Source organism: Dermacentor albipictus, chromosome 10 (genome assembly GCF_038994185.2).
Source record: "Dermacentor albipictus isolate Rhodes 1998 colony chromosome 10, USDA_Dalb.pri_finalv2, whole genome shotgun sequence".
Classification (NCBI taxonomy): Eukaryota; Metazoa; Arthropoda; class Arachnida; order Ixodida; family Ixodidae; genus Dermacentor; species Dermacentor albipictus.
Genome location: NC_091830.1, coordinates 41,406,566 through 41,431,872, shown reverse-complemented (window position 1 = coordinate 41,431,872; position 25,307 = coordinate 41,406,566). Strand labels below are relative to the sequence as shown.

The 25,307-nt window shown below is 45.0% G+C and overlaps 1 pseudogene; it reads left to right on the top strand.

Annotated features, from left to right (window-relative positions):
* Positions 1-22,277: 22,277 nt before the first annotated feature.
* LOC135907368 (piggyBac transposable element-derived protein 3-like) lies at positions 22,278-24,233 on the top strand (annotated as a pseudogene).
* Positions 24,234-25,307: the final 1,074 nt, after the last annotated feature.

Sequence of the window (25,307 nt, the reverse complement as noted above, 5' to 3'; positions counted from 1 at the left end):
GTGAAGAAAGAAATGAAACTTAGAAAACACACTCAGCTACTGTTACTTTTACCTTTTCTAGTGATTTCTCATTTCATTATTAACTTGTTCTGTCGAAAAGCACGTTCAATATTTTTTATTAGAAAATGCAAGCAAACCACAACAATGTCAAATCTTTTCTGTTCGGCACCCCGTGGCATTTCTTTCATGCGTTGCACCTCGCAAGCCACAGGTTTAAACGTGGGCTATGGATCTACGATTCTTTATAATAGAAGTGGAGCGTACCAGACAGAAGGCTGTATTTTTATCTAAATGAATAAAAATGTGAGACATGTTCTAATTATTAATTGGTTCATGCTGCTGAACCCAAATCCTGGAGTGGAATACCCTGCCGCAGCTGCCACATTTCCAGGGGGGGGGGGGACTCATTGATGCATATTTACTTGTTCATATAACAGTGGGCAGTAAAAATAATAAAGCGCCCTCTACTGCTGTGGCACTCATAGACCGTTTCTTACTTTATAACGTAGAAAATGTTTTACCGACACAACAATTATCCGCCAATCATAAATCATTGGATTCTTCTTGCAAATGCCATATTAGAGTTCGGCCATAAAATCTACAGGTGAGGGAGTGTAGCTCGGTAAGATGGAGGAATGAAAAGGGAGCTATTGCAATTGAAGTAGGTGCGTCCCCAGTAGAGTGTCGGGCCACTCAAGCGCCCTGCATGCTAACGGTAGCTGCTTTCATGTATTCACATGGAACGAACTTGTAGTGATGAAAATAAAAATGTCCTAGCTAGGCTACAAACGCGAGGCAGCGATACCAAGAGCTGTCAGGCTAGTCGAAGTAAGATTCATATTGCCACCGGTCGTGTAAATTGCACTAAACATCCGCTTACAAATGAATTAACACGGAACGCGTCACACGAGCTCAGGCAAACACCAGCAGATCTAAACTGATCACCCCGAATACTCGCTGTCCCAACGCCAGTATCAAGAAGAGGGGCAGCCTTGGGTAGAGAACTCTTCGGGCTGCCTCTCGCTTCTATGCGAGCCTAACATTTGAGATTCGGCCACCTCTAACAGACAGCCCTGTGTGGAAAGGCTGCCCTTAGTACTACTACGTCAGCGAACAACAATCCAGGAAGACCTCACAGTCAGTGCATCGGAGATGCTCCATGGATAAGCAATCTGCTTTTCAGGCCCGTTTTTCGGCACCCAGCAAAGCACGCTGGCAGCGGCCGGATAGATCTTGGAGAGGCTACACTCCTGACTCGACCCGCTTCAACCTACAACCCCACGTATCACCCACGGGCTGCCTGTGGTTCGCTTCCCGACAATGAAGATAACCACCCACGTCTTTTTGCGGCGCGACTCTATCAAGGGACCGCTGACTTCTTCTTTTGAAGGCACCTTTTGCGTGGCTTTGCATTCAGAGAAAACCTTGAACATTGATAAACGTGGCAAAGAAGACACAGTGCCATGCGACTGCATGAATCGAGCCTATTTTGAACCCTAACTCGTCATTCTTTCCACCATTCACACCTGAGTCTCTGGCATTCTAGGAGCGGAGCCTCTGTATCGACCGTCCGTCCCTTTATTTTGTCCCCTTGTTCTGGGAAACTTAATTACCTTGCCTGACCTCCACTTGGGTGTTATTCTCCCACTGTTCTTTCTTGGAAGCGAGGTGGTGGCCCGGCAGGCGCGCCACAACAGCCACTCGGCAAACATGCTTTAACTGTAAAGTAAAGCCAGTCGACTCTGTTCTCAACCTGTCAAAACGTGTAGTACTTGCTTTCGCTAAACTGACCTCTCAACACTATAAGAGAGAAGAACGTCACAGTGGGTTCACACAACACTACCCAGGTAGCACAAGACCTGTTCACTCCGATCCAAGACGTCATGCTACCTGGCCCGAAATTTCCATTGCCAAGGCTGTCGTGATGAAAACGGCTACGTCAAAATCGGCACAGCTTACTCGGAAGTATCCCCATTAGATTCTCTCGCCGTCGGGCCAGGTTACATATCGTCATGGATCGGAGTGGACAGGCCTTGTGCTATGTAGGTGATCTTGGTTCGCATCGCTCTAGAATATTAGGCCAAAGTGTGCAGCTTCAATATGTGTCTTTGTTATGAACAGAAAACAAAGTTAAAATGACACGTTAGTTCTCGTTTTATTTTTAATTATTTTTTTTTATTTTCTAATACTTTCGGGGCCCTGCGGGAACTGCAGACAGGAGTGCAAGCTATTCTTGTAAGTGCAGAAACCAATAAGCACATTCAAAATAAAAAATGGTGCAACATTCTGCATTTCCTTAAGAATGCAAATCATTACATTGGTTTGCGTTGGTGCATTAGTCTGTACGAAGAAGACAACCGAAATAACAAGCAAACAAAAACACAATCTGCACAACACAACTTTGGTGACAGAGGGCAGAGGCTCCAACTATGGCGTTGAAAGCTCTGCTTCCGGATAACAGGAGCAAAATAAAACAGATTTGTTTAGCTCCTCTTGATATTACAAACTCATTGTTGTAGATTGATGGAAGTCCCTGCGAAATAGTGAAATTGAGACCCGTTCACACTCATGCCTAGATAGATCTTTGAGTGGAACCAATTGATGCAAGGCATATTTCAATCACTTCTATATCTGTATATTTATATTTGCAATAACAAATATATGGACTCTCCAGGCGCAATTCTGCCGTTGTTGGCGATGTCGGTGTCGCTGTGAGGTTTGCCTAAAATACGAGAGGGAGCAAATGGTCGCCGCACACCGTATGCTGTATGTGCACGTGAACGCATGTGAGTGGGAGCCTGTGGCATGAGTGGTGACTCAAGCTAATATTACGCAGCTATCTTGACTGCAGTGTCTTCTTAGCAGACTTCACACGAATTCGGCAAATCTGAGAACTGGGTGTCTCGTAACCAAGTTGAGAAAATTTGGGTTTTTTCGTTAAATGTAGACGTTGTAGGAAGATAAAAATTGTACAAGTGAAACCTCGTCTTGAATAAAACACCTAGGAGTGAGCCAGAAAGGAAGGATATAATAAAAACGAGTGTTTTGCCGTAAACCAGACGATCTGAATGTGTCAGACTGCTCTCGACATCTGGTGTGCTGCATGGAAGTGCAATCTGACATACCTGCCTCTCCCTCCGCCACAAAGCACAGGATGCCCAAGTCTTTCAATATCTCGAGTGATGGCGAAGGAAACAGACGTGCGAACTTGGCATGGCTTCTCAGCGAAGCTGAGCAAAGCGCAGAAAAGCGACGAGCTTTTTATTTAATTTTTTACTCAATTGCTCCTGGAATGTCTGTGGCAGCAAGGCAGCAAAATGCAGCTGGAAAGGGATGCGATATGAGCACAACAAGCAAATGAACACCACCTATTCGAAACGTGGGAGGCCAAACTCGCTCTCGGGGACCTGGAAGACTAACAAAAACTCGTGACCAGGGCTAAGAAGGCAGTCGAAGCCAGAAGGTTCTTGGACTGAGGAGCCTTCCCACGTAAGGATGATATCGGGCCACGCTCGGGATAGTGCTACGAACAATAAACTTTTTTTTTCTCTCTCTCTCTGTCTCGCTCTGCCTCAGTTGGTTATAACAATATTAGGTTCAGCAAGCTATTGAGCTTGTTTTCCCGCGCTTCAGTTTCTTCGCCTTTTTTGTGACGTATAGGTAGGTAATTTATAAGTGTACATATTGAATAGTGTTTTATCTACAAGTAGGCGGATTTTGACAAGACGCCTCTTTATAAGAAGATAACGTTTAGTAGGAAGAGCCCAGACAGTCGCTCTACGAGGGGCAAACGTCCGTACGCGTTGCAAGAAATATTGTTTTGAGTCCGTAGGCGAGCTAATGGGGAGGGCTTTATGACTACAGTGCATGTGTCATTGCTGCGGCTGGGCTTTGAAGACTAGACTCTTAGGTATGCTAGGTCACGACTAGTCTACCGATTACAGATAGGCTAGTGAAGCCGTTTGAGAAGCATAGAGTTGAACTCCAGAGCTTGTAGAGGCCGATGAAGCTGGTGAAAGCTAAGCTAGCCCACTTGGAATTGAAACTGAGTGTAGCCATGCTGCAAAACTTCGCAAAGGCTTTTAAAAAGTTGAGTAGGGAAATGTCTATCTGAAAAACTTGGACACAACGTCAAAGCGTAAACAATCTACAGTATTCGATAGCATGCTCAGAGAGGTCAGCAAGAATGAACTCCATCAAGCTTATTTATGGCAGCAGCGTACCCATAGTTCTGGACACACCACCTATTACCGTGAAAGAATCCGGACAAATTGCGGCAGGCAAAAGCGTACACACAGGATTTGTCAATTACTGAATACAGGTCATAATATTTCCAGCCTGGTAGAAAAATTGCACCATAACGCCTTGTTCGATCAGTAACGCTAAGCCCCAAAAAAGCCAGTAAGGATCATGTTTCGCACGTGCTACATATAAGGTAGAATGTTCTACCTTGTATATTAAGTTGTAATGGTTATATCATTGCGTATGGCAAGCTGTAAGATAACAGACAAATAATTGTGCAAAATTCGATTTCAGGAAAGTCCGAAAACAAATGCAAATGCTTCATGGTCTTCTAGCTTATCATCAGAAGAAATGCAGCAGGTTCAACCTATTGGTTAAGGATTCTGCAAAATTTACGCGAGGGCAAGCCACATCATTCATGAGAGTGTCAGAGATGGCAGAAGCCGCACTCCTATGTGATACGTGCGTCAGCACACTGCCTTCGTCATTGTCATAGAAAACTGTTTAACAACCTTTAAAGATATGATAAAAATATTGCTTTCTTAAGAATGCTGTTTGCAAGAGTTTATATATCATTTTGTTTTTCCTGTGAAAGGTCAGAGGCAGCAGGCGTCACACTGCTACGTGTTCTGAACGTCAACACTACCTTTGTCATTTTCATGAAAAGCGGTCCAACGTCCTTAAAAAAGTAAGATAAAAATACTTATTTATAATGCCTCTTGTTGCTGTTTACCAATTCATCTTGTCTTTCCCGTTCTGTGCAATTTTCATTGCTTGTTTATTTAGAACATGACACTTATGTTCAAATAGGCACACATGAGTGCTTCAGATGAGACACAGCATAGAAGACCCTGGGTATTGTTTTATATCTAAATATTCTGATATGAGAAGGAAAATAATTTAATGCACGGGAGCCTTTCTGGACTTTCCAAACAAAAAACTCATTTTTCAGTAAACTTTCTTCGCGGGATCAAATCCTGCAACGACGGCTGCATTTCGAGGGGGCAGTATGCGAATACATCCGTGTGCTTAAATTTAGGTGCAAGTTAAAGAACCCCAGGTAGTCGAAATTTCAGGAGTCCCCCACTACGCGTGCCTCATAATCAGAAAGTGGTTTTGGCACGTAAGAACCCCCCAATTTAAGGAAATTTTCAGTACCATATTCTTGCAGCGGCAGTACATCACGGCTTTAAAGAACAGTCAATTCTAGTATAAAAAGTCAAATATTTGATACATTGTCTACCTCAGACGGATACAAAAACAGCAAATATGAATAACTAATTATTTATGCATGGAACTTAAGAATTAGCAAAGTTCGCTTTTTAACAGCAAGCTCAAAAATGGCCCTTTTAGGTAATCTTTTAGGTGCCTTGTTGATCAGCTTTCCTTCAGAAATCTACTTCACATACATAATCTGCACATATTTCTTCATTTCCTGAACGTGCAGCAATATCTACTCTCCTACTCGCTATCAAGGCTAGAGCAAAACCTTGAAAAATTCAAGAACGCCAAATATTACCAGAAACTGGTGAACACTCGACTAGTTAAGAAAGAAATGAAATTCAGAAAAACACTTAGCTACCATTTCTTTAAATTTTACCATCAATTTCTCGTTTTGCCAATTATAAATTGGGCGCAGAATCACGTTCTGTTATGTTTTAGTACTAAATGCAAGTCAAGTGCAACGACGTCCAAGCTTGCCTGTTGGGAACCAAGAGGCAACTTTAATGCGTCGCACTCCGCAAGAGTCAGGTTTAAACGTGGCCTATGTCTCTTTGATTCTTTAATAATACAAGTGCAGCTTACCAGACAGAAGAAGGCTGCATTTTTTTTTCTATATAGGTCAAAATATGTGATAAGGGCTAATTAATAATTCCTTTGTGCGGAACACAAAGCCTCGAGGGGAATTACCTGCTGAGGTTACCCCATTTCCAAGGCGTGAACTTGCTGATGCATATTTACTTCGGATTCTCATAGAACAGTCAGCAGTAAAAAAAAAATCAAGTGCCCTGTAATGCGGGCTACGGTACGACATAGAAAATGTTCTACCGACAAAAGAATCAACAGAAAATCATAAACCATTCGATTCTCATTGCAAATGGCGCATTGTGGTTCGAGAATAAATACTAAAGCAAGAAAAAAGACAAACTCGATAGGATGCAGGAGTGAAAAGGCAGCAGTCGCACTAGAAGCTGGTGTGTTCCCAGCAGAGTTTCGTGCCACTCAAGCCTCCTGCATGCTAAGCATTGCTGCTTTGATGCACTCATTCAAAACGAACTTGTACTGGTAAGAATAAAAAATGTCGTAGCGTCGCTACAAACGAGTGGCAGTGATAGCGAGTTATCGTACAAATACACTAAGCAAGGTTCATATTGCCGTTGGCAGTATACATTTCAGTAAACATCCGCTCACAAAAAACTTAACACGCAATGCGTCACGCGCGCTCATGCAAACATCTGCAGATCTAAATTGAGGACCCCGAACACTCGCTGTCAGAGCACCGGTAAGAAAAAGACCGGTAGCCTTGAATAGCGAACGCTTCGGGCTGGCTCTCGCTTCTACGTTAGTCCAACATTAGAGACAACCCAACCTCCAACATTATACTCCGCGTGGCAGCAATTGTGAAGTGACCAGTCCACTCATTCCGTCCAGCGTGTAAACACGCCTGAGGAGGAACGGGTAGGAAGCAGGAATAGGTGGAAAAACAGCAACGTTAACCAGTTCTCAGACGGGCTACCTATCCTGTGCTGCGAAATACGGGTAAGGGGAATAAAAGGTAATCGAAAAGACACCAGCCTCACATTACCTTGAAGGCACGTCACCTAGCCCGAGCTGAGCCACGCTGACAGCCATGCACATTTAAGGCCGTCATGAAGCTAGAGGCACGCGCTCACCTGCATCCTCCATCAGTTTTTAACCTGCACATTATTAGGTAACCATGCGGTCTCCTCTGCGTCCCTCCCTGCATGCGGTTGTGAGGTGACTTTCAATATTGGGCACGTGAATTCCTGTTGTGCACCAGTAGACTTTGGTAAATTGCACCTGCTATGGCTTATCCCTACAGGAGCTTGTCGCTTCGCATAATTTCAGTGCATTCCTGTTGTCATCATTGGGCATATGTTGCGACGATAGGTTTCCGTCGTACAACAGTTCTCTGTAGTACAACAGCAGTTTGTCGCATTACTTCAGGAACCCTTCTGTTATGACATTTGAGGGCCTGTTGTAATGATAGGTTTCTGTAGTGCTACAACATTTCTCTGTAGTACAACGGAAGTTGGTCGGACTACTTCAGGAATACGTCTGTAGTGACAATTGGAGGCGTTTTGCCACAATAGGTTTCTGTAGTATTTCAACAGCTCTCTAGCACTACAGAAGCTTGCCGAGTTACTTCAGGAACATTTCTGTTGGGACAACAGGGTGCCTGCTGCGATGACAAGTTTTTCTGTAGTACTACAAAAATCTGTTGTAGAGCTTCAGCTTTCTGTTGTAACGACAGACATACGACAGAGTGTACTTTTGTAGTCACAACAAGAAATGTATGTTGTACGTCAGAAAAGTCTGTCGCTCCATCAGGGATCTGTAGTTACTACAGAAAAATCCTATTGTAGAACAGAAATTTCTGTAGTACTGAAGGCAACCACTGTTGTCATTTTCAACTGGGCAAGCGCTCTCTAAGACGACTATTCTTGCTCAAATTTACAAACGTAGTGATGACCGCCACTTAGGAGGCCGTGGTGGACTCCGATTGCGTCATGCATGGCACAACAATAATGCCATCTGCGCTCGCAACGTAGGCATGATCGGGTAAGGGTTTGAAGGCGAAGGGTAGGAAAAGTGGCTGTCCGCCGTTATAAAAAAAATCGCTGTCAGGCATTATGGGGCCAAATGTTGCCACCCTGGACCCCTGGTGGAACTCAAACCCACGATAGTTGATAGAAGTTGAGCTAAGGACCATTCGTGTTAATTAAGGCAATGTTGCATCATTCACTTGTATTCACGCTGATGGCGGGGGGGAGGGGGGGGTCACGCTCTCGACGAATGTTTAGCAGTCTCAGTAGAGAACAGCAGTTTACGATAGGTAGCGAGGCACTGGAAGTGGTAAAGGAATATATCTACTTAGGGCAGGTAGTAAGCGCGGATCCGGATCATGAGACGGAAATAATCAGAAGAATAAGAATGGGCTGGGGTGCGTGTGGCAGACATTCTCAGATCATGGAAAGCAGGTTGTCATTATCCCTCAAGAGAAAAGTGTATAACAGCTCTTTCTTACCAGTACTCACGTACGGGGCAGCAGTCTTTAGGGTTACGAAAAGGGTTCTACTTAAACTGAGGAGGACGCAGTGAGCTATGGAAAGAATAATGATGGGTGTAACGTTAGGGGATAAGAAAAGAGCGGATTGGGTGAGGGAACAAACTCGAATAAATGACATCTTAGTTGAAATCAAGAAAAAGAAATGAGCATAGGCAGGACATGTAATTAGGAGGGAAGATAACCGATGGTCATTAAGGGTTACGGATTGGATTCCAAGGGAAGGGAAGCGTAGCAGGGGGCGGCAGAAAGTTAGGTGGGTGGATGAGATTAAGAAGTTTGCAGGCACGACATGGCCACAATTAGTACATGACCACGGTAGTTGGAGAAATATGGGAGAGGCCTTTGCCCTGCAGTGGGCGTGACCAGGCTGATGATGGTGATGATGATACCCTCGACCTTCGCCGGGAGTAAAATTCAATGTGACCAAATTGATGGTGACACTATGCATGGTCGAACCGGCAAAGAGAACCGAATGGTGAGAAGGGTGAGAATCGAACCCACGAACTTTGGTGCCAATTACGGCGAAGTTAATCAAGGAGCTGTTAGATAATGTAGAGGTAATTAGGGCGCTATAACTCACGACTCTTGGTGAAAGAAGATAAGTAAGAGGAAGCAACAACTCATTCACATGAGAATGTCATGTAATTTATGTCTCGTGAGAGCAGAGGTTTTCGCCTTCGTCCTCTTTAGCGTATGGTAAAATTACTGGCAACTTTCTCCCTGCACTACTATAGCAAAATAAATCGTATGACTTGTATTCTTGCATTAGAAACGTCATTTCTAACGTACCATAAAGATTCTGGGCGTTGTGGTGTAATAAGCAATAGCGCTCACTCCTTATTTGTAGTTGACCCGTGGTCCTCAAAGTATTTGTTCGCGAATTGGAATCTACCGCGCTTGCTGCGACAGTCTCCCCACACCATATCTGCACCTTGCCCGTAGATCGCGAATGCGTCATAACCAAGGTCGCGTGAATTTTATGAAGGAAATGCAAAACTGTAGGCATAATTGCTACCGACGAGCTATGGTTGGAGTTCGATGCATTATACGAAGCATGGCGGAGCGAGCTCTCAAACGCGACCACTCCTTGGATTGACAGATGTACCGCCGATCTGTGCCTCTCTCAAGACCCAACGACAGGCTGAAAGCTGAAATGAACTCCAATTGCGGCATGCGTGGCTTCTCAACCACTCTACACCAACACACAACGCATGCATGATCAAATAATGGCTTCATTATTAAACATAACGGCAGTGAATTCCATCACCATTTGTGTTACCATTGCAAGACTATAAGCGATAATTCTACATCTTTTTTCCTTCTCACGCGTTGTTTTTGGCAAATGACCCCATTGGTCAGTCTTACAGACGTGTCACGATAAAATATATTCTTTTGTCGAAGTCCACGCATGCTCTCAAAATTTACTTTTCTCCACCAGTTAATTCACATTTCCGTGTGCTATATTTTCAAACATATTTTTTCCTAGTTTCACTGCTCATATGGCACCCCGTGGTAACACCTCCCGCGGTAAAATATCTTGGATTAGAAAAAATGTACCACTCCCATTTTTTTTTCTGTTCCGCGGAATAACGCTACAACAGTGGGCGTTTCTTTATTTTTCCGCTAAAATATGCAGTAGTGTAAAGAAAGAGTGATTTTAATGCTTTAAGCACTCGAAAAGTGGGAAATATATGCCGAAACATTCGCGAGAGAAATTTCTTCTAATACCGGAAATATAAAATAAAATTAACAAATTACACCAAGTGTTCCTTTACACTTTGAACGCCATGTTGTTCTTTTTTCTTTTCCAAGTTCTTCAACGAATGAGAATTGCTTGCCCCGTAGACTGTTCTTTAGATCATGTGGCGAAAATAGTGAAACAATGAAAATTTGTTTCTTTCTGTTTTGAATTTAGGATGTCGCGCAAATGACAGAGTGACGTTTTGAACATGATTTATTCCCCGCAGGGGCGTCTGCGTCAGCAGGCGTTTGGTGTGTTGCGACACCACGTACCCGAGCACACGAGAGTTGGACCCTCCCGCGTGTAGCCGTGTGCGGCTTAGCCGTGTCTGGGGAAAAAGGGATCCTGGAGGTTGAGCCGATGCTTGGTGTTTGGACCTTTAAGGCCCCCCGGCGAAGGCAACACACCTCTTCGGCCTCGGCTTCACATAGACGGCACCTCCAGGCTGACCCAACTGGAGGAAATCGGCAGTCACCTTTTCCTGTCCTCTTCAATCTTCGTCTTCCTCTCTCACTTTCAATCTTTCCTGTCTTCTCTTCGCTTCTTATTACGTCCAGACTTCCAGGTGGCGAGGGTTAACCTGGTGTAGTTATCCAACCTTGGGTATCGTATATTAGGTTATAGCGGCGATGCATGGCTGACGTCTGCAAGTATTTTGCCGACTTTGTAGCGTCTCCTTGTTGGGCTCGGTGGTGGGCGGCTACCATCGCCACCGAATTTTCCAATTTTTTATGGCTGAAGCTTTTCCCCTATTACCTGATCGCTCCCTGAAGAGGGGGCGCACCGATGAACCTTTCAGCTTTCTTATGCAACCAAAAGAGTCCTTTCCGAAATAGCACGTTGTTCACAGTCAACGCGAAACTAAGACAGTCCGAATGATATCACCTTTTCTTGTAGCGAAATCCCTCATTGAAGCAATAGGCCCAAGGTTTAAAGTAACAAAGATGGGAAGCGGTGATCTTCTTCTCGAAGTTCGCGACAAGCCACAGTACGACAGACTCTCAAAACTTGCAGCGTTTGGGGACATTCCTGTCTCAGTAGGCCCACTCAGGACAATGAATACAGTGCGCGGGGTCATCTCGGAAGATGACCTTCTGGACCTTAGTGAAAGTGAATTACTAGAAGGATGGCAAGAACAGAACGTTGTCAAGGTGCAAAGGATTAAAATTAGACGAGATGACAAAGAAATACCAACTAGGCACATTATCATAACGTTTGGAACCAGCATTCTTCCTGAATCAATCGAGACCGGTAACAGCAAGCTACGTGTTAGGCCATACATTCCAAACCCACGTCGATGTTTCAAGTGTCAACGTTTTGGGCACGGGTCCCAATCCTGCAGAGGGCGTGCTACTTGTGCCAAGTGTAGCTCTACCGAACACTCTTCTGACGTTTGCAGTTCAGCAACCCACTGTGCCAATTGTGAAGGAAACCACCCTGCTTACTCGCGATCCTGCCCTTCGTGGAAAAAAGGAAAACAAATAATAGAACTCAAGGTAAAACTAAATCCGACTTTCCCAGAGGCACGCAAGCGTTTCCATTCCAACAATCAGACCAGTCCTTCTTACACCGATGTGGCACGCCGGGGGGCAGCGCCACATCGTTCGGCGGCCGCCCAAGTCACTCGGAGAGTGACGGCGGTCACGCCAACCGCCCCCCTGACTGGAACAGCCAACGCTGTTCGGTCTCCCGCAAATCAGGGCCAGCAGGCCTCCGGGCCTGTTGTACCCAGGGCCACTGCTCGTACAGATCGGCCCACCACTCTCACGAAAGTGCCTGCTCCGCGGGCAGTCTCCACCGCCTCAGACGAGGTTATGGATACAAGCACAAATCCGGATTCTCAGACGGCCAAGGAACGGCGCAGCTCCCTCGAGCGCGCCGGGAAGAAAGAGAAAGCTCGTATCAAGGGACCTGAAAAGGTCTCGTGTGCTTATATAATCTATATTTCTCAGACACACAGCACAAAACACACACATTATGGATACGCAGATAATACAATGAAACGTCAGAGGTTTACTCCACAACCTAGACGACATTAACGAACTCTTAAATAAGTATAATCCAAAGATGCTGTGTGTCCAAGAAACACATATTAATCCTTCACACACGATCTTTTCGGCAGTATGCAATATACCGAAAAGACCGCAACGATGCTTTTGCCTCGTCTGGTGGTGTGGCAATAATTGTTGATAAGGGTGTTGCTTGCCGGCAAGTACAACTTAAAACCCCCCTAGAGGCAGTTGCAGTTCGTGGGATACTGTTTAATAAACTAGTAACGATTTCCTCAATATACATCCCTCCTAACTGCCATCTTTCAAAAACAGAATTCCAAAGCTTTATTAATGAACTGGTCGAACCTTGTATTGTCGTCGAAGATTTCAATGCATACAACACCCTTTGGGGAGGTTGTCGTTGTGATGCCAGGGGACGCCTAGTAGAAAGCCTCCTCTTCACTACAGGTGCATGTTTGCTAAATAATGAAGAGCCTACATTCTATAGCGTGGCAAACAAAACATTTTCATCGATCGATTTGAGCATTGCATCTGGTACACTCGTTCCCTATCTAGAGTGGAACGTGCTTAAAAACCCATATGGGAGCGACCATTTTCCAATTATCATAAAATCAACAAAACATGATCAATGCTTCCTATGCGTCCCCCACTGGATAGTCGAGTCAGCCGACTGGAAACATTATAAAGAACTTACCCGCATGACCTGGGAAGACATCTCTGCACTTTCTATTGATGACGCCGTGGCATATCTGACAGCATTTATAGTTGATGCGGCGTCACTGTGTATCCCTGAATCAAATGGTTCGCCCACTAGGCGAAGTGTTCCCTGGTGGAATGCAGAGTGCAAAGAAGCTCGTAAAAATCAAAATAAGGCTTGGAGTCACCTTCGCGAATGTCCAACTGCCGAGAATCTTATCGATTTCAAGAAAATAAAGTCACTAGGTAGTAGAACACGCCGCCTGGCCAAACGGGAAAGTTGGCAAAAATACATCAGTAGCATCAGTTCATATACAGATGAACGGAAAGCCTGGAATAGGGTCAACAAAATAAAAGGCCATGAAACTCACCCGCTACTTTTAGTAAACACACAAGGAGACACTATAGAGGACCAAGCTGATTCGCTAGGGCCACATTTCCAGTCCATCTCGAGCTCATCCCATTACTCAGATACATTTCTAAGATATCAGCGACAAGCGGAACGCCAGCCTCTGAATCGGAAAGGAAATAAAAATGAACCTTACAACCGGACACTTAACATGGTGTAATTTCAGGCTGCATTGAACTGTTGCAATAAATCAGCTCGTGGGGGAGATCGAATAGTTTGTGAGATGATAGAACACCTACACGCCGAAACACACAAAACGCTACTATCACTCTTTAATTCCATATTCTCTGCCAGTTACATTCCATCTGCCTGGAAGCAAGCAGTCGTCATTCCTATTCTCAAAGAGGGCAAGGATCCAACTTCGGTCTGAAGGTACAGGCCTATAGCCCTGACAAGCTGCCTATGCAAACTCTTTGAGAAAATGGTAAACAGACGCCTAATTCATTATCTTGAGAGCAACAAAATACTAGACCCCTTGCAGTGTGGTTTTAGGGAGGGTAGATGTACGACAGATCACCTTGTCCGCATGGAGGCGAATATCCGACATGCCTTCGTGCACAAGCAGTTTTTATTAGCCGTATTTTAGATATGGTAGAGGCACACGACACAACCTGGCATTTTGGAATTCCTCGTGATCTGGCTTGTATGGGTGTCAGAGGCAATCTCTTGAACCTGATTCAAAGCTACCTCTCTAATCGTGCGTTCCATGTGAGGGTTGGTAAAGTACTATCTCGTCAATTTACGCAGGCAACAGGTGTGCCACAAGGTGGTGTACTGAGCTGCATGCTCTTCATTGTAAAACTGAATTCCCTCTATAGCGTCATACCAGGAACAATGTTTTATTCAGTGTATGTGGATGACGTACAAATAGGATTTAAATCATGCAATATTTCTATCTGTGAGCGACACATACAGCTTGGCCTAAACAAAATATCTAAGTCGGCTGACGAGAATGGATTCAAGTTAAAACCCCAAAAAAGCACATGCGTTCTATTCTCTAAAGAGACAGGTATATTACCTGACCCTGTTGTCCATCTTAATGGACAACCGCTATCTGTCAGCCACGAACATAAATTTTTAGGAATCATCTTAGACTCTAAACTAACATTTGTCCATCACCTTAGGTATCTTAGAGCGAGATGTCTGAAGACAATGAACTTACTAAAGCTCTTGTCCCACACATCCTGGGGAAGTGACAGGAGATGCGTTTTGAACTTCTACAAAATCCTTATACGGTCCCGCCTCGACTATGGAGCAATAGTATACAGCTCTGCTGCGCCTAGTGCCTTAAAGATGCTAGATCCCATTCACCACATGGGTACACGGCTGGCTACAGGCGCTTTGAGGACAAGTCTCGTAGAAAGCCTGTAGTGACCAGTCATTAATGTAATGACCAGTCATTACATCTCCAAAGGACATATTTAACCTTTTCCTATGCCCTCAAGGTTAAATCAGACGTTCAGCATCCATGTCACTCATCTATTCATGAAGTGTCTACAGCCAGATTATTCCGTAACCGCCCAGCTATAGACCTCCGTTGAGCCTTCGTTTGACAACACTGGCAGAAGAACCAGGTGTCTAGGTCCCAGAGAATGTCCTAATGGCACCCACCCGCCTGCTTCCACCATGGGAATGGCAGACCATTGAATGCGACGTCTCTTTCTTAGAAATAACTAAGAGGGCACCAGAAGCACATATACAATTCCATTTTCATGAACTTCAGGAGAAGTACTCCTGTACAGAATATTATACAGATGCTTTAAATTCCTCTAAAAAAGTTTCCTACGCAGCTCTGGGACCTTCATTTTCAGTATCCGGAGCACTAAATCCACACACAAGTGTATCTACAGCTGAAGCCCACGCTATACTATCGTTTGTTCAAAACATAAGGCTCACAAAACTTGCTAGGGCTATTGTATTTACAGGTTCATTAAGTGTAGTCAGGGCCTTACTTAGACCAAGAAAATATAAAAACTCAGTTTTTAGTGAGCTGTACAGTCTCTTGTGCTCCCTATATATGTGCAATCAAGTGATTGTGATATGCTGGGTACCTGGTCACAAAGGTATAAAAGGCAACGAAGCTGCTGACGAAAGCGCTGGGTCAGTAACTTTTAGCGATGCAGATTCAAATATTCCCATCCCTGCCACAGACCTGAAGCCTTTTCTACGCAATAAATTGCGGAATCACTGGCAAGGTGAATGGGATAAACAAGCAATGAATAAGCTTCACATAATAAAACCAAAACTGGGGAACTGGATAAATGGGAAAACAGCAAGGTACAAGGAAGTACTTCTTTGCCGATTAAGGATGGGCCACACATACGGCACCCACTCTCATCTCTAGACTGGGGGCGATCAACTTGTGTTAAGTGCGGCAATAATCTCACTGTCCTCCATGCTCTTATTCAGTGCCCTGGAATAGAAACAGAGAGGAAAAAGTATTTCCCTGCTGCATATCGCGAGAATTTACCCCTTCACCCTGCATTTTTTCTTAGCGATGAACCTCTTTTTAATCTGCAAGCAGTCATAGAGTTTTTAGCCGAAACGGACACCCTGAAAATCATCTGGCCAGGCAACTTTTAAGCACACGACTAACAGCCCTGCATTCAAGGGCTCTCTTGAAACTCTGCTGTCAGTGTTATGGTTTATTGCATCATCTTTTAACGAAAGCCTATTGCCATAACCCACATCACATCCTTATTTTACCACCTATATATTCCACTCCACTTACAGCGTAAGTTTTTAGGCCCTTTTACAGCCATATCACATCTACCATGATGAGTTCATTGTGCATGTCATCCACAATACATCGCCAACATTACCACATGTCATGGCGCTCTTTGGTCAAACCTGGCCCTTGCGACATAAAACACCACACATCATCATCAACATGATTTATTGTTGGATAAGCAAATAACAATCAGGAAGCACAAGCTTCGTAGGGACGTGTTCAGTGGTTTTGCTATCTTACATAAACATTTTGCGCAAATAATGGAAGTGTCCGAAGACTCCCTGCGGCTGTACTAATCTCAACACATGCATGCAAAGTCAAACAGACATATTGATTCATTCTACATAAAAACCGATCTCCTGATTGCCTGCATTTAATTTCTAGGGCAAGGTTCCCCCGCTCTTTGCAATAACATTACTATCCCAATGATCAGCCGAACAAACATTTCATATTGAACGCGAGAATTTCGCGTCTTTTAACGACAACAAAAGAACATGGTCGCCTTCTCGGGAGGAGCATTCGTGTTCACTTTAACGCGAGAGCGTTATGGTCGTCGTGCCACAAGATATCTGTTGTCAGCATCTTGCGTCACACATGCTGGGAGCGAAAATTGCAGTATGTATTCTCATCACCATACCAGTATGTAGATCACCATACCCATGGGCAACTTTCTGTGGCAATGAAGTGAAGGCTATGCGCGCGTGGCAGCTGCACAAGCCTCACGGCGCCAAGTAGTCCGCAAGCGTTCGACAGTGCTTTTGCTTGCTCCCAACAGATGGTGAAACAACCCAGCTTCCAAGCGCGATGATTTCGCGTGTCTCCAGACACGGAAGGCAAAGGCCGAAAAATAAGGCACCTTTTACATTCAGTGTGTGTATCATTTTTTTTTACCTGTTGCGAATAAAGTGTTTATGTTTTCTTTTCCCTAGCTGAAACTAACGTTGATGAGAACACGTGATCTCTTGAGAAGCGTTCTCACTTGTGCGCGCTTCGTCTTCGTAGCTTTCCCTTCATTGCCACAAAAGGTTGTCCGCGAATATAATGTTATTCTATTACCACAGTTGCTCATACCTCGTCTTACACTCCGTAAAAAAAAATATTCATAAAATTCAGAATGACGGCCCACAAACAAACGTCACGAAGCAAAACACCTACATTGCACGCCTTTTAACTTAAACATTCTGAATTAAATAATAAAGTTGAGAAACAATAACAGTTCTTCCCGCGCAGGAGGCCGCGATTCTACTGGAAAGGTCGCCTGCGTGCGAAGTGTTCGACAGCAGCATTTCCACGTAAACACTACGGTTACATAAGCGGCAGTTGCCGGAAAGCGTGCGAAGCAGTCAAGGATCTTTGAAAGATATCGCATTCCTATCCTAAAGAGAAGCTTCAGCGTACATGAAACCTTCTTATTCGAAAAGTATAGGGCGAAAGAAAGTTGAAATATACAGCCAGAAAAGTTATTCCAAGAATGTGCCAAAAATACAAAGCATAGAAACGTGTACTTGCTAAATGGCATCGCTCGGTGCAAGCAGCTCCTGGGTTTACAAGAACAATCTCGATTCTTGCAACTGACTTTATTTGTATCTCTTGTGTACGTTGTCACGAAACCTTTTGTAATCAGAGTGAATGTGTGACGCGAAAAGGGGTGTTTTTCTACAGTTGTGCGAGCATAAAAGGTGAATCAAGTTCAAGTAACCGACGCGTCTGAAGAGGAGATCAAGGGTGCCATCGGAGATCATTGTTCGGCGTGTTCGCTCGGTTACTAGCGCGCGCGATAGGCCTACTCCGCGCCGACGTCGGCAGGCGCGGGACGCGGCCACGTTTTTGGTGACGTCAAAATGACGACACGCTCCTTTCAATCATCGTGCAACCGAGCACGTCATCTGTTAGGCGCCGAACCCGACGGGAGTTGGGATGTTTGGAGCGGTCATACGCTCGTTCCGAGACCGGCTTCGCATGGCGCGTCTGGTGGATTCAATTGGATCCAACCGGCGGCTGCGAAATGCCACGTTCGGATTCAATCCATAGCTTAAATCGAGAAAATGGTGCTTGCGTTGGGAACTTAGTTTGTGGCGCTGGCGTTGCACGAGGAGAAAGGAGAGCGGGTGGCGGTGCCAAGCGCGTTTGAAGAAATGCCAGAAACCTAATTCCGGCGTCGCTTTCGTTTCTCGAAGCAAATAGTGTTTTGGTTGTACAATGAAATCGACCATATCATCGGTGCCAGCGAGCCACTGGAATGTAGTTGCTGCCTCTTGAAAAGTGTGCCACTGTTCCGTGATTTCTTTTTAATTTCTATACAGGAACACTAGCTCGAACAGGTTCGTGGCGCCATCTCTCACTGTTAAAGAGAAGTCATGCTACGTTCGAGTGAAGCACGGCGCAAGCCTTGTTTCGCTGTTTTAATGACAGACGGCGCCATGGTTCCGTTCCTAAAATTTTTACATTTGCTGCTAGGCACTGCCATCAACGAGACGTGTTCTATTAATTATAAAGGATACAAGCACAAACCGTACCAAAATGAGCGGTAAATTGCAAGCGACCGTACATTGCTTCTCTATGCAAAATGTGAGTGAAAACGAGACGTCACTTTGACTGGAATTGTGCTTTCCGCGATTTACGCAACGTTCGCTTTGGTCTTCACTACGTCACCTTCATTTCTGAGTAAATGACACTAATTCTGGCGCAGTGGACTAGATTCTTATTTACAAAAGTATATGCGCTCTATGTGTGCGTACATAATTTCCTTACACAAACATTGCCAAGTAAATGGTAAAGTATATGGCAGTAAAGACAGCATTCCAAGTTTCGGTTACAAAAATATTATTATATTGTCACGTAGTAATGACGGTGAATAATCCAGCAGTAAAACTGTGAATGATGAAATTAACTTTTTATTGGACGAACATGTGCCCACAAAGGAAAATCACACTGAGTTATACAGTAAATCAATTACCACACTTCACTGTAACCTTAACACCAACCTAAACAACATTTATGGTGCCAAAATAATCATCTGCACATTAATCCCACTAAAACCACATTATGGCGCTCCATTCCCAAGGAACTTGAATCGACGTCCGACCTGTTTACACGGGCGATTACGTTTACAGGTTTCGAACCAAGCGCGGTTTCTCGGCGTCATCTTACATACTGAGCTCAAATTTCATGGACAGGCCCAATCACTTGTGAAAAAGATTGCGTTTGCCATCTGCATTATTGTAGAGACAAGAACCTATTTTCCTCCTCACATCATGCGCTGTTTGCTTATCTTCATTGCCATCTTTCGTATTGTGTATCGTCATGAGCCAATGCGTATTCTGCGCGTACTAAACGTCTGCAGCGACTTCAGAACCAAGCTATGAGACTAATAACTTTCACCGATTCGATTTGTCCTGCAGGTCACTGCAGCCAACGTTTCGACAAGTGGACTTGTCTTCTTCAAGGCGTTGAAGAAGACAATTCCACTTGTCGAAACGTTGGCTCCTGCTTTCAGCCTCTTAATATGTGTCATTTTTCTGTAGGCATTTTGTTTGAGTATAACTTTTTATTGTTATTGATCATGAAACGAGTTTGGTCTCTCAGGTCGCATTGATTACTGTTGGTAATATTCGTTGTTACTCTGCTTCCTCACACGCTTTCGATTATTTTTTATCTATATTCATTATATAGTATTACCATTAACTTATGCACCTAATTTCCTGTTTTAGATGATCAACTTGCCTAATTATTATTCGTATTGTTCTCTTGGCCTATTCCCTTGGAAATGAACCTATTTATGTATAATAGCAGGTCGCCCTTGTGGTTTTTCAGAAATCTGGGACGTCCTGCCGTCCCGCTGTTACCATGCAACTCCAACACGACGGCTGCAATCAATTTGACTTGATTAAAGCGAAAAGTACTGCAATAGCGGCCAACACAGTCGACAATCAGTGAAACTTCATCTGCCGGTAAAGCACGTCGGCGTTTATAAATGAGTCATCGAAGGTTCCAGAATAATCGCTGGTGCCCGCGTGTCTTACAGAAAGTTCTAGACGATTCGCGGCGCACATATAGACAAAGACATTGAACAAGAGCGCACACTCCCATAGAGCCCAGCGGCCGAATTGACTGTAGCGCACCAAGGCGGAACACGCGGCAATTGCTCTAGCCATCAGGAGTAATAAGTGGGCCTTCATTTACAGTGATTCGAAAACCGCCGTAAAGTGTGTTTTGATAAAGCCTACGTAGCTGGAGTTGCAGCTAAACTTTTTGAAAACATTGTGATTATGACAACTGAAATCCGATGGTTTCCTGCGCATATGGGGAAAGTGGACGAGACTCGGGTAAACCTCAATGAGGTTGCTCATGACTTGGCACGAGGACTTGCTAACCGTGACAGTCACAACCGAGCCGTTCACCATCAAGCGAGGGAATCCAGAGATCATTTATTAACATACAATGATGTTACCAAACATTACTATTTAGGACGCAGACAATTCCCATTGCCACATTCAAAACTGAACAGGGCTCAGGCAGTCTCACTGCGCTTATTGCAAACGGGTACATATCCCACACCGTACACCATTAATAAAATATATCCAGAGAGGGAGATTAAGATGCAATGCAATGATTGTAATGGCATCATTGGAATCAGACATATGCTGGCGGGGTGTCCCGTGACTCTCCCCAACCTCGTTGAAGAATGGACACAGTGGAAGAAAAGGATTCAAAGCCCATTGTTTCAGGACCAACTAAGGGCAGTCCAGAGGGCCCATGATGTCGCTGAAAGGCTTGGCCTGACAGTGCCAACGTGGGAGCGGCCCGCCTTGGCTTGAGAAGTCGAGCCTCCGGACCTCAGTACAATAAAAGCTTTCACACACACACACACACACACACACACACACACCAAGCGGATGGGATTAACTTCCAGTTTCGGTTCTGGAAGCGCGCGTTTTGAACTCATATACAGCTTACAAACAAACATATACATGTATACATACATACATATACATATACAAACTAGCACCCCAAGCGGCCCCGACACGAAGCTAGTGCCTTGTCAAAGGAAGGAGCGGATTTTTTGCGAATAACAAAAGCTGTATGTCGATTATTGAAAAAGGCAGGTGACAGACATGTTCTCGAAGACAATCCACACGAGCCAAATGCAGTGATAACGCAATAGCAAGCAAGAATTCTCCTCCCAGAGCGGTTATAGACTCAGCAATGGAAGCCTATGGAAACGGCAATAATTTGTGCTCCATTTTCGAGACAAAAACGGCATCTGTAATAAAACTACGGCGTCTATCGTAAAAAAGGTTGCAGCGTATGTAGTGAGGAGACTCGGCTTTCAGTTTATGTATATCTCGACTATCTGCACATGGTGTAGCACTCTTCCCAAAAGCGATTTTTGAAACACAGTCGTGCAAGATCACGTGATATCTATAAAAACCCGAGCGTATCAGTCGCTTAAACAGTGGAAGGCGTGGCCGAGTCATTTTATCACTTCCACCTATCGTTCCCCATCATGCTGACAGCAGTTCGATGCCGTGCTGCGTGATAAGTTTTTAAAGCGAAAGCTTTACTGGCCGCGAACTTGTGGTTTCGCCATGGCGGTGGTCCGAGGGCACACATGACGTCACAAGGTGGGCGTCGCCACGGATATTTCTCTCTCTCTCTCTCACTCCGTAGTCACTACTACGCATGGGCCACTAGTAGCACCGAGCCACAGGTGTTCTGCCGCTGCGCAGCGCCGCGCCTTTCTGCCACAGCCGTTTGATAGGACTTCACACCGAGTTCCTCGTCGTTGCGCTCACCTCCGCTCGCGTCACCAGCTGTGTCGCATGCTTGATAACATGTCAGAGGATTGAAAAGGAGAGCTCGCGTGCGCCGCAACCACAGTTGAGGGGCAGTATGGAAGGCGACAATTCTGATAAGCAGGAGGAGGCCTGGAATCGACATGGAGATGAAAAGGAAACGAATGGCCCAAGAAACAGACGAACCACGCGCCGAACGACTGGCTAAGCGCCGCTGCTTAGCAAGACAGTGGCGCGTCTTTTTCTTTTGAAGCCAAAAGCTTCACTACGATAGTCAACACCGCGTTTGTCGGAGAACGAGTGACGTCACGCACTGCGCAGGCTACTGCCCATGTGCGCCGTCGCTTCTCCGCGCCACCGTTTGACCTTTCGCCGCAGCCGTGCGCATTTGAAAGGAGGGGTATATAAGGCGCGCTTGCCCATAGAACAGGCGCACGCTGCCGCGCGCTATGCGTCATCGTTTGACGTTCGCCGCAAGCGCGTGTTTATCGCGGATCACCGCAGCTTTTCGCTTCGAGATATCCAGGCCCTTAGCTAAGCCCCAGCCAATTTTTTCAAGCCAAGGTTTTTGTGGCTTCTCAAATGTGGTTTGCGACCTCGCAGTGATTTCTTTTTCTTTTTTTGTTTGCAGATGAAGAAGGTGAAACGGAAGAGCCGTCAACGTCAAGCGCAAGAAGTTTCCTCTGGAAGCAAGTGAACCATCCGCGGACATGCCACCCTCAATGGGAAGACGGTCTTCCAGACCCTCCAGATGAGCCGAAAGCTCCCATTGCGTACTTCCGGTATTTTTTTGAAGACAAGCTTCTTGAGGAGATTACAGACCAGTCCAATCTCTATGCAGTGCAGAAGAATGCCAACAAAGCATTGTGCCTAACACGCGCTGAACTGGAGCAGTTTCTTGGGGCCACAATGTATATGTCCATATACAGGCTTCCGCGATCGCGCATGTACTGGAACCGCGAGATGCGAGTAGAAAAAGTGGCAGAAGTTATGTCACGTGACAGGTGGCAAGCGATAAAGAACAGCCTTCATTTCAACGACAACAATCTCCTACAAGCAAATGCTGGCAAAGACAGGCTCTTCAAAATTCGACCACTCATTGACAATCTGCTGCTCAAATTTCAAATCCTTCCAAAGTCACAGATGCTGGTGGTCGACGAGCAAATTGTGCCGTTCAAAGGCCGCTCCTCACTCAAGCAGTACGTCCCTAGCAAGCCTCACAAGTGGGGCTACAAGATTTTTGTACTTTGCGACACCCACGGACTTGTCTCTGACTTCTCTATATACACAGGGGACATCCGCCCTGTTCCTGGATTACCTGACCTTGGAGCAAGCTCTAATGTTGTGCTCGAGCTTTCGCGCTCCATCCCAGAGAACAAGAGCTACTTGCTCTTTTTTGACAACTGGTTCACATCCATAAAACTGCTGGTAAATTTGCATCAGCGTGGTATTCCAGCAATGGGAACTGCACGCGCAAACAGAATTTCTGGATGCCGACTGCCCAGCGATGCAGAAATGAAGAAGAACGGTAGAGGAAGCCACGTGGAGAGGCAGGCTACTATTGAAGGGGTCGAAGTCCGAGTAGTGAAGTGGTACGACAGCCGGGGAGTGAATATTGCTAGCACATTCGGGAGTGCCCAGCCTCTAGGAAGCTGCCAGCGGTATGACCGCAAAAAGAAAGAAAGATGTGAAGTTGAGCAGCCAGCCATTGTGAAGGCTTACAACACTTTTATGGGTGGAGTCGACCTTCTCGATGGGCTCATGGCGTACTACAGAATTTTTCTGAAGTCGAAGAAATTCTACCTGCGATTTTTTTTTCATTTTGTGGACATGGCTGTTGTGAGCAGCTGGCTGCTCTACCGGAGGGATTGTGATGCTCTAGGAATCCCAAAGAAACATCAACTGGATCTTCTAGCGTTCAAGGCTTCTCTAGCCAGCTGCCTGTGCAATCAAAACAACGACGTGATGAAGAAGAGGGGCCGGCCGTCTCTTTCCGTGGAAGGAGAGCTTGAGAAGAAGAAAAGAAGAGGACCAGCAGCTCCAACACCTAATGCTGAAGTCCGTCAAGACAATGTTGGCCACTGGCCTGAAGTGTCGCAGCAACGACAACGATGCAAGATGCCTGGCTGCAAAGGCCAACCTGTTTCCTTCTGCACAAAGTGCGAAGTTCATCTGTGTATAAAAAAAAGTTCAAATTGTTTCATTTCTTTTCATAAGAACTGAGATACAAATGTGCTAAACTCAAAGAAATGAGCTCTCAAGTGTGTTTGAAAATAAACATTTTTTGATCCATTACGACCTGTTGTCGCGTTTTCGCGACATAGCTGTAACTTTCTTCCTAAAACCCCGACACGCATAAAAGTTGCTGTGTAACTTCCTCATAACCAGAACATAAAAAGCCACAGCAAAAATAATTTTTTTATGCAGTATGCTAAATTCAGGCTAGAAGAGGTTAACCAAGGCTAACCATGCTACGCCTCAGCTTTCGCTACGTATATCCTGGCATAGCCGAGCTAAGCCACTTCCAGTTTCTTTAAGGCCACGTAGGTCTCAGTTCTACAGACTCCCACCAGATGGCCGAAGCACAAAACTCAAGGTTTGGTTTAAGTTTGGTTTTTCAGGAGCGCTCTTCGAATATTATATTTTCGATTTTTGCTTCCCAAAACATACTAACCGCTTGCCTGTTTGTCAGGTCATGGCTATTATTATAATAATGTATTCCTAGTGCAAGCGTCCGCATGTCTTTGTGTTACGTTAAACGATACTATCACGCCTTGCGGCGTGGACATACTCAAGAATTCTGGACATTGCACCATCACCATCCTGTGCAACTCCACGACAATACGCATGCGTACCTGTACGGACAAAACGATCAACAATTTCATTTCTGTATAATAGCCGAGTATCAACAAGCTTCAACTGACTGCGCCAATAGGTTATGCTGTATGCTGTACATATGCATTTGTGGCACTTAGAAATGCATATACTTATACTTATATATATACTTATGCATATACTTATATATATTTATGCATTTATGCATAAATGCATAAATGCAATTGGTTGTGTGTTAAAACAGTGTTTTTGAGATTGGCGGTTATGTCACACGACAGCAGCAAATGGTTTTGCACCTTCTCATCAGGGGACACATTGACTTCAAGAACGGCGAAATTTAAACCGTAAAACGATTTGTTAGAGCTGGAGTGTTGAACGCTGTTGAACGCTGTGTCTCAGTACTTGAATATGCGTGCGCAAGAGTGCGTGTGCGAGCGTACGCGTGTTTGTGTGTGCATGCAGTTCTGTGTGCGTGCGTGAATTTCTGTGCATGTGTACATGCGTGGGCGCGTGTAAATGTGTATGTGGGCGAAC